Source organism: Spermophilus citellus, assembly GCF_964194105.1.
Source record: "Spermophilus citellus genome assembly, contig: SCAFFOLD_61, whole genome shotgun sequence".
NCBI lineage: Eukaryota > Metazoa > Chordata > Mammalia > Rodentia > Sciuridae > Spermophilus > Spermophilus citellus.
Window position 1 is genome coordinate 1080702 of NW_027672724.1, and position 10799 is coordinate 1091500.

Below are 10799 nucleotides of genomic sequence, written 5' to 3' on the forward strand. Positions count from 1 at the left end.
ATTCTTTTCAAGTTGATCTCAGTTAACTCTCCTAATAACCCTGTGAAATAGGAGGAGAGAGTCTTATTTCCCTGACGTTCTTGAGGAAATGCTCTGCAGGGAGGTTTCATTTGGGGAGTTTGCTTCTGTGCCTACAGACTGGAGGTGTGGGCCCCTCACCAAGCCTGTGTGGCTGAGCCAGCAGGTCCTCGTCCTCTACCTCAGAGTTTTCTTCAGCTGTCCTATTGATGAGGCATTTTGTCTTTTAGGTAAGAAATGTATTCAATATGATAGCCAAAGAGGGAAGAAAGAGATGGGTCCGTGTCCTGGTGGCTGTGGGGGATGGGCAGGGAGCTGCAGGTGAGTGGGGTGACACTGGACATGGAGGTGGTGGTGTGCAGAGGCCTGGCTGCCCCACTGGGAGCCCAGGGCCCTGCTGCTGGCCTCACTTTCCCCCTCACTGAGCGTCTAGAAGTCTGGGCTCACAAACCTTGTGGTAAACCACAAAGCTTCTCAGCATAAAGAAAGAAGAGCTCCAAGGCCTACATCTGAGGACAGTGGGTATTTTAAAAGGGTCAAGTCACCATTGTATTGTGCATAATAGTGAAAAATTAGAAGAGCAAGTCCAATCTGGCCTAGTTATAGGATAGCTGTCCAATGTAATATTCTCTAGCTTGTGAAAAATGACTTACATAATAAGTAATTACTTATATGATAAGTAATTACTGTGTCAGTAATTAATGTGTCAGTAATATTGATTTTTTTAAAGTCATTTGTATGTTAAGAAAAATCTAGAAGACTATACACTGTTAAGGGTTTATGTGGGTTAGTAGGTTTGCCAGTCATTTAAATTTTCTTCTTTAGACTTTTCTTTAAAGTTTCCCTAGTGAACATCTAGTTTGTGATATATATTCACATAGAACAGAAAAACCATCAGTTGCTTCATACTGACACTTTCAAAGCAAAAGTAATACACATGATAGTGCATTGGTGTAAGAAATCATGGTTAGCAGTTACTGTTATCTCTTTCCAAAAATATCTTTTCAGTAATTTTGTGCCCAGCTATCACCCTTAACCTTGTAAAAAGCTTCACCAAGACATCATGTTACAGCCGTGAGTTTGCACCTTGCCCTTCTTGCTTGGTTTTGCCCTCAGTGATCCTGGGTTAGCATCAGCAGATTCCCCTCTGTTCTGGTACTGGTTGCCTAGTGTCCCTGTGTATGCACAGACCTGATTTTTGTTACCTGCTCCCTATTGCTGAATATTTTTGTTTGCAAATTTGTGTCATTTATTTAAAAAAACTGAAATTTTGTACATAGATTGTTGAACTTTTGCAAGTATAGCAATAGGGGAAATGTCTTGAAATTGCTTGAAATATCTTGAAATTGCTGCTGCACTAGGTGTAAATGTCAAGTATTGCCAGATCACCTCCAAAAAGGTTGCAGCACTTTATCCCTCTGTGCCATCCCATCCTTGCCCTGAGTATTATCAGACTTTACTGATTGTCATCTGGTCCCAGAGACATCTCTCCTAGTTTCACCTGCACTTTCGAAGTTAGGAGAGTGCAGACTCCATTTTTGTGTTCATTGGCCATTGCGCTTTCACTTTGGACATCTGTCAGTTGAGGTGCTTTGCCCATTTTTTTTAATTGGGTGGTTTCTTTTCCTTTTTGATTGGGATAAGCTTCTTGTAAGTTAAGGACATGAGCCTTCTGTCTATCAGATATTTTGACTTTGTTCTTAATTTTTTTCACACTAAAGTTTTAAAATCCACAGAAGTTTTAAACCTTAATATAGCAAATTTATCAGTCCTAGATCACTTCTGGCTTGTGTTTTGCTTAGAAAGCCTCCTTTTGAAGGTTATATATTTCCCTCTAGGACTTTGTTCTGTTTAAATTAGGAACTGGAATTCAAGCCCCTTTCATCCCAGGCCTCAGATGTCTTGCATATTTTATTTTCCTTTGTATAACTTAAAAACACAGTACTTTTCCCAAATTAAATAATAACTGATGGCAGCAAATAATGGAAGCATTTCTGAAACTTGTGATGAACCTCATTTCTTGGGATTCAGCATTTACAAATTGAAAAATTGTTGGTTTTATTTTCCTGGTTAATTAAAATCTAAATTCCACTCAGAAGTTCCATTGATATCATAGTTTTACTCTATGGCAATGTATTTTTCCCCATCCCTCTGGACATTTGAATCTTTCCACAAGTGTCCAAAACCATTTGCCTCTTGTAAACATAGAGCATACTTAATTTTAAAAGTTGAGTATATATATCATTATATTAGAGATTTATATAGATAATGTTATGCGTCTAAACTTGGGTTTTGTAAATACATCCAAATGTAATGTCTCCATATTGCCTCAGAACAGATGAGCAGATCTCTGGCTTTCTTCATGGCTGGTTGTGTATGCAGGTGTTCTGTGGGCAGTTGAAAGGAGAAGTGTGTGAAAGGTTGTAGGAGCTCAAACTGTGAGCTGGGGAGAGGCACAGGCTGCGCCAGTTTTTTGCTTTTCATAGTTTGGATTTTTCTTTGATGCTTTTGCTATTGGTTAGGCCATCATGTGGGTGAATTTTTTTACCTTGTTGTCACTCAGTAGATGGTGATGAGCTCTGTGTTAGTCACCGGGGCCCCACAGGCAGACAGTCACATGTCCCAGAACCCTCTCCTGGTCCTTGTGCTCAGAGCCTGTGTATCTCATGAGACTCCATTCAGACCCCCACTGTTGGTCAGACCCATGGCCACTCACTAGAATCATGAGATGGCTGTGAGCAACACTAAGGAACAGTCAGTGTGCATGTGATGATGGTACTGTGGCTACCTGTTGTAAGTCTTTATCTTTTAGAAGTATATAGAAAAAATTTGCACAAGTGGAATTTCTTTTCTTATTTCTTTTTATTATTATTATTTTTATTTGTTCTACTTAGTTGTACATGACAGCAGAATGCATTTCAATTCACCGTACCAAAACGGAGTGCAACATTTCAATTTTCTGGTTGTACACGTTGTAGAGAGGCACCATTTGTGCAGTCATACATGTACCTAGGGTAAGGATGTCCATCTGATTTCACCATCTTTGCTAGCCCCCATAAGCCTTCCCCACTCTCCCCTTTTGCCCAATCCCATGAACTTCATGTTCAAGTACAAAGTTGGCTAGGATGACTGGGTGGCATTGCAATCCCCTGAAGGTCCTTCTTGGATGCATACACAAAGAGAGGGCGAGGGATTAAGGGGCAGGAAAGAAACACAACTTTTTCAAACACTGAGATCTGGAGTCCAGCTCCTGCCATGTAGTCAGTGACTGAATGGATAATAGTTGTTTTTACAGGACCATGTGACTGGGGCTGCTCGGCTCCCTGTGGTCCCTCAGCATCCCCATCTATAAAGCAAGGGCACAGACCAAGGGTGCTGTCAGCTTTCTGTTGCTGTGACAAAGCATCTGAGAGAATCCCCTTAAAAGGAATCAGGGTTTCTTTTGGCTCATGGCTGCATAGGTCTCAGTCCATGGCACCTTAGCCCTGTTGCTTTGGGCCTGTGGCAGCACAGTAGGACATCCTGGCAGCTGGAGCACGTGACAGAGGAGGCTGCTCACCTCTGGGAAGCGGGGTGGGGGTGGGGATGGTGGTAGGACTGGGCTGGGTCCCAATATCCCCTCAAGGGCACACCCCTAATGACCTCATTCCCTCCACGAGGCCCCACCTCCTAACGGTTCCATTATGTCCCAAGGGCCACAGGCTGGAGACCAAGCCTTTAGCACATGGGCAATAGGGACATTTGACATCCAAACCACAATACCAAGTGATCATTAACTGGGGGCTAACCCCTGGTCACCGGGCCAACCCCAACCCACAGCCCAGGCCTGGGGAGATTGACTGCCATCTGCAGGACACGCACTGCAGGCAGCTGCCTCAGCCAACATGGAAGTCCTTAGCAGAGGCTCTTTTTTTTTGGGGGGGGGGAGGTACCGGTGTTTAGTCTCAGTGGTGCTTGACCACTGAGCCACATCCCCAGCCCAATTTTGTATTTTATTTAGAGTCAGGGTCTCACTCAGTTGCTTAGTGCCTTGCCATTGCTGAGGCTGGTTTTGAACTTTTGATCCTCCTGCCTCAGCCTCCCGAGGTGCAGGGATTACAGGAGTGCACCACTGCGTTGGGCAAGAGGCTCATTTTTGACAGTAGGGTTTCCTTGGAGAGAAAGCTGACCCTGTCCTGGGGTCATCGCTGATTTGCCCGCACAGCAGTGCTTTGTTACTTTTTCTTTTCTCTGGAGAGCAACTCAATTCATACCTAGTAAACATAGCCCCACAGGTTCTCTGATTGAGAATAGTGCAGAGCTGGGGGGGAGTGGTGCATGTCTGTAATCCCAGCAACTCTGGAGGCTGAGGCTGAGGCTCGAGGATGGCATGTTTGAAGCCAACCTTAGCAATTTAGTGAGGCTCTGAGCAACTCAGTGAGACTCTGTCTCTAATGAAGTATTTTATAAAGGGCTGGGGATGTGGCTCAGTGGCAAAGCGCCCCTTGGTTCAACCCCTGGTACCAAAAAAAAAAAAAAAATATATATATATATATATATATATATATATATATATATATATATATATATATATAGAGAGAGAGAGAGAGAGAGAGAGAGAGATAGTGCAGAAATAAGGGAAAACTCAGGCTAAGACCTTAACCCTGCAAACGCAGCTGGTAGAGAAACGTGCTGACTTCAGGGCTATGGGGAGTCACCCCACCAAGTCTCAGGTAGCCAATGATCTCAAAACCTGTCACTCTAAGGGCTGGGTGAGCTGCGTGGTAGAGCACTTGCCTAGCATGTGCAAGGCCCTGGGTTCAGTGCCCAGTGCGGCAACAAAAAGAATTTAAAAACCCCATGTCATCCTCAGGTCCAGGGAGAACGGTCAGAGCAGCCGTCTGCCCCCTGAAACTGGGCCTGGGAGGACTCACTGGGAAGATGCCAGGGGGCTCATCAAGGGTCCAGGGAATTGCCACCAGTGTGGCCAAGGTCACTCCTTGATGGCAAACTGAAACCTGTGAGCCATGTTTTCTGTGACTCTCAGGAATCCCTTCCACACCTCTGTCCTTAAAACAGGGAAGAGTAATAATGTCACTCAGTCCCTTTGTACTGCTGGGACCACAGTGGTCTTTAGAGGAGATCTCATGGCTACCCTGGGTCACCCCTGCTTCACATCCCCTTGGTGACCAGTGGTCTCTTCCCACCTGAATGCTATCCAGACCTGATTCCTAGGGCACCAGCCTTCCCCTCCACCCTCCACCAGTGCTCACCAGCTGCCCTGGGGCACAGGAGGCTGTGACCCAGTCTTGGGTAGGGCTGCCCCCCTAGCCAGAGCCGTCCTGACAGCCCCAGGCTGCAGCCCCAGCCTGGAAGTGGCTGCCTGGAACAGAGCAGGAAGTTGCTCCCTGTGGCCCCTCTTGTCCCTCTCATCCTCCTGTTGAAGGAGCATGTGAGGAATGGCTTGTCCTTAACCCTGTGCAGAAGCTTCCAAAGAAACCGCTTCAAAGCCCTGGAGCAGGGGAGGGCATTGAAAGATTTGGAGATGGAGCCATCTGAGAACAAATGGCAGAACTTCAGAGAATGAACAACAGGAGTTCCAAGCCTCTGTCGATGGAGTTTCTAGCAAAACAGGATGTTGGCTTGCAGGAGCCAGAACAAATGGCCCTGGAGTGTGCCTGAGATGCAGTGTCCTTTCTCAGGCCCTGCATTTACTCAGGACCAAACATAGTCACCCCCACCCCTCCCTGGAGAATGGGGCAGAGCAGGGGATTCGAGATGGTTCCAGAAAGTGCAGGGCTTTGCCCACACACATCTAATGACCTATGTGTTCCCAAGATGGTGCATGGCCAGGGCTTCCTAGTAGCAATAAAGAGGATACAGGCTCCAGGTGTTGGGGTGCACGCCTGTAATCTCAGGGACTTGGGAGGCTGAGGCAGGACTATAAGTTTGAGGCCAGTCTCACAACTTAGTGAGTCCCTAAGCAAACTCAGTGAGGCCCTGTCTCAAAATAAAAAATAAAAATGGGGACTGGGATGTGGCTCAGTAGTAAAGCACCCCTGATTCCAACCACAGAATGAATGAATGAATGAATGAATAAACAAACAAACAAAAGAACACAGACAGTGAAGCCGTGGGGTCAAGCCCCAGAAGAGGAAAAAAAAAGGATACTGGCACTTAAAAAAAAGGGATACTTGGCTCAGATTGGGTCTCAGGAGCCTTCAGCATGGAAGCCATGGGTTCTTAAAGCAGGGAGTCCCCCTTGCCCTGGCTTTGCAGGGAGAGCTGAACATGGCAGTGTGCACAGAAGCAAACACACCCCACCCCACTAAGGCAGAGCTGGCACTAGAAGACCACATATGTCCATGTCATCCTCAAGACTTTCCATAAACCTTCCATCACCAGCACAATGAGCGTGAGAATGAGTCACTGAGTCCCAATCTGGCTGTCTGCAAGCACCCTCTAAAAGCTTCTTAGAAAAGCACAGTGCTTGTCCATCTCTGGGCAATGGGATGAAACTCTCTGGGGCTTGTATTATTTTGCCCAGGAAACACACACAAGAAATCTGCATGTTGATCTCACAATTGCATCCAAAAGCCAAACCCCAAACACATTTGGCAATTGAAAGCACGTTGCAGCATTTCTACTTGGAAGCTGCGACAGTTGGACATTGCTCCTTTTCTGGAGGAAGCCTCACTCTAATTTCTTTGGTGTGGAAGATAAGTGTCAAGACACCAAGACGTGGAGACCCGTTAAAGGGCTGCTCATCGCTGGCCATCTCTCAGCCAGTGTGCGGTTTCTTCCTAGCCAGAATGTCCTGGACTCTAAACAGTGGCTCATTGGTCCCTGAGCAGGCTATAGAGGGCTTTGGCTGGAATGCACAGCAGACTCTGAGGGCTGACAGGTGGGCATGGGGCATTTGGGGGACTTGGTTCTACCCCTTAAGCAGAACCCACAGGTCTGCCATCGTCTGTCAGGACCTGAAGCTGCATCTTCCCACTAAGCAATAAGCAGGCACAGTCCCCAAAACTGATCAGACATGGAAATGGCAGCCCTACCCTGAGGTTGCCTTCCAGAGAAGGGACCCTGCCTGGGCCACCAGGTCCTGGATATTCTTTCCATCTTTCTCCTAGAAAAAAAAAATCATTGCATGAAGGGGTTCAAGTGACCAGAGGGCTGCCAAAACAATGGCCGCACTGTCGGGGGCCATTCTGACGCGTGATTGGGTGACTCCCGTTAAGGGCCTGAGGCGCTTTGGCTGTGTCGAAGGTTTCCCGACCCTTTCCTGATGAAAGAGCCCATCCGTGTGGGGTGAGCCTGACCACTGACCCCGGGGACCCAATCACTGACCCTGACCTTTGGAGTGCAGCCCCCCTCAACCTTCATTGGATGGAATTCTCCCCTGAATCTCTTGTTCCCCAAATAAAAGGCTACTCCCAGGCGTGTTCGCGCTCTCTCTCTCTCTCTCCTGCTAGCCCAGAGTAATCCTCGCTGCCCTGCTGGGCGGCTAGAGGCGGGAACCAGAGAGGTGAGCCGTCTCGGACCTAGCAATATAAATAAGGTAACTGGTTTGTGTGTTTTATTTTGATCTCTTCTAACTAACTTTATGCCTAGAACCTCATTAATGAAACCACTGCGCAGGCCGCGTGGTAGACCGCACGACTGACTGGACGGAAGTATGTTGGAGTCATTAGCTGGAGAATCAGCTTAGAATAGGAAAACTTTGGAATCTCTCCAAGGAGAAGCCTGAAAATCTGATAGAAATCACACACATTCCTGATAAAATCTGTAAACAAGGAGGAGGAAGGTACTTCCTCTGGATAATAAATGGTGCTTTCCAGAGTACACTTGGGTTGCCTGGAAACCTCAGGACGTTCCTCCCACCCCAGGAGGGAGCGGGACATGTGTGCCTACTCATCTACACCTCTATTCCATTGTGGGGGCTGACCCAGCACTGCAGGCCCAGGAGGGACAGGACTTAGCAAAGCCATCTGCACTCCCTGGGATGTGATTGAGCATCTGGCTCATCCCAGAGGATGGTGACTGGCAGATGCAAGCCAGGCTCTGATGACGCATGGAGTACCATCAGGCGGCCAATGGCCAGTTAAAAGTGTATTGTAAAATAGCCTCCAATAAATAAATTTTAAAAATCATTAAAAAAAATAAAGAGAAAAAAAAGAGCTTCTAGTCCTGAAGTGCAAACTATCCCAGGGGCTTCCAGGCTAAGTGACAGAAGCAGGCATGGAAAGAAACCTGCCTGTGAGCTCACTCATGGAGAATATAATACAATTACACCATGGAAGTAGAAAAAATTATTGTGACTGATATTTTAATAATGATGATTCATGTGGATGGCCATTCATGCCGGGTGTGATAATTGACAGCTGACATTTTACAAATAATGTTGATCAAAAGCTCCATCTGGGCCATGCTCTGGGCCAGCCACTCTACCTGCCTTGCCTACCTGATCCTCATAGTGTCCCCAAGAAGCCAACACAACAAACCAGAAAGCACAATGTCCCTGCTAGCAAGTGCAGGACCTAAGTCTTGAACCCAGACATAGAGATCAACCAAATCAAATGAAATATTTACTGGAATACTGGTAGAAATCTAGGAGAAGCGGCTGTGGCCTAGAAATGGGGAGGGTTGGCTTTAATCCTCAAAACACAAAGCTGTCAAGATGCTTCAATTGACCATCCACATTAGAAACTACTCTCCAACGAAATATGCCCCAAACATTGTCAAAACAGAGGGACCGATTGGGAGGAAATTGCAACCCAGTAGAACAGGAGGCACGAGGAGAAACACAGATGAGGACTTTGCATGGGAGGAGGTCACTGGAACACAGCTGGCAAGCAGATGATCACAGGCTCAAATGATGTATTTTATTTATTTATTTTACAAAAACTAAGGATGTTGATAATATGTGCTGGGAAGGGGATAGGAAGATAAGCTTTTTTCATACACTTTGGAGGCACATTTAACATTATCCATGAAACTTAAAAAATTCACGAATGCTATGCTGCCTACAACTCAGAAATTTAGGTCTTGGTACGTGCCCTGGAAGCTCCCAGATGGAAACTTGTTTCAATGTTGTGTTAAATTATAAGACATGTACAATGAAATGGCCATTGGCAGGAAGTCTGTGGCCACAGTGAATAAGGAGGCACGTGCTGCCTGCAAGTTAAGACCTGTGGGTGGAAAGAAGACCCTGGACCACATGTTTCAGCTCTGGGACACAGACACAGCCCTGAACATAGGCTAGTCCAGCGGCACTGTGTGTCTCTCCAGATCCACACAGTGTGGAAACCGCAGCCATCACTTGGCTTTAGGGACAGTAGCTGAGGTGATCCTCTTTTCTGAGAGATAGGGGACCATGGGTGACTCCCTCACAAACAGATGACCAGAGCCACCTCTGGGGAGAGTCTGGGCCAGGGGGTGATGGGAGAAGAGGAATTTGACTTTCGTTCGTGGTGGCTGGATTTCTTTCCAGGAGAAAATCTGGTTTCTGCCATCATGTTTCCCCTTGGAGCTTTGGACAAGCCCTCTTCCCACCCCTTTCCTCCATCTGCTCTCATGGGCTGAGTTCTGTTCTCCCAGATTCACAGGTTGAAGTCCTCAGCCCAGAGCCTCAGAATGGGAGCTATGTGGAGATAAAGCTTCTACATCAAAGTGGGGTCACTGAGGAGCCACCCTCGTCCAGGATGCCTAGAGTCTTTATAAGGAGAAGGAATTGGTCACACAAGAGACACCAGGAGTGTGTGAGCAGAGCGTGTGACCCTGTGAACAGGTGGCAGGAAGGCGGCCATTGATGAGCCAAGGGGAGAGGCCTGGGTGTGAGCCACCCCTGAAGACAGAAAGCTTTTCCTCTGAGATGAGGAGTAGGATGAGGATGGCCACTTGTAATCCCCAGAGCCCTGGGAGTCCTTGATGGAGTCATTCGGCAAGGGGAAAAATCAAAGGCACGGTGCTGGGGCTGGGGCTCAGCAGTAGCACACTTGCCTGGCATGCGTGAGACACTGTGTTGGATTCTCAGCATCATATAAAAATAAATAAATAAAGGTCTATCAAGAACTAAAAAATAATTAAAAAACCAAAGACACATAAATTGGATAGAACAAATCAAATGGTCTTTAAGATGATAGGATCACACATCATCTAAAACTCTAAAGACTACACACAAACACATGGTTGGTTTTATGAGAACTAATAAAAGAAGTTTCAAAGTGGCAGGATCCCAAGAAAACACACCAAAATTGTTTTAGTTAGCTTTTCCTTACTGTGACCAAAATACCTGACAAGACTGATTTAGAGGAGGAAAAGTTTATTTTGGCTCAGGATTTCAGAGGTTCAGTCCAGGTTGGCCGACTGCATAGCTCTGGGCGGGGGGTGAGGCAGAACATCATGGCAGAAGGGTGTGGCAGAGGAGAGCAGCTCAGGGCATGGCCACCAATAAGCAAAGAGAGCTCCGGTAACCAGGGACAAAACATAAACCTCAAAGTCATGACCCCAGAATCCTACTTCCTCCAGCCACACCACACCTGCCTTCAGTTACCACCCAGTTAATCCATTTCAGTGTATTAATCCACTGATTAGGTTACAACTCTCATAATCTAATCACCTTACCCCTACATTATCTCACATGTGAGCTTTTGGGGGATGCCATGTACCCAAACCATAACAAATTCATAGCATTTCTATATATTACTAATAATTAATCTGAAAAGAAAATTATAAAAATAATACCATTTGCAATAACATCAACAAAGAATAAAATAGCACTTTGAAATTAACCAAGGAAG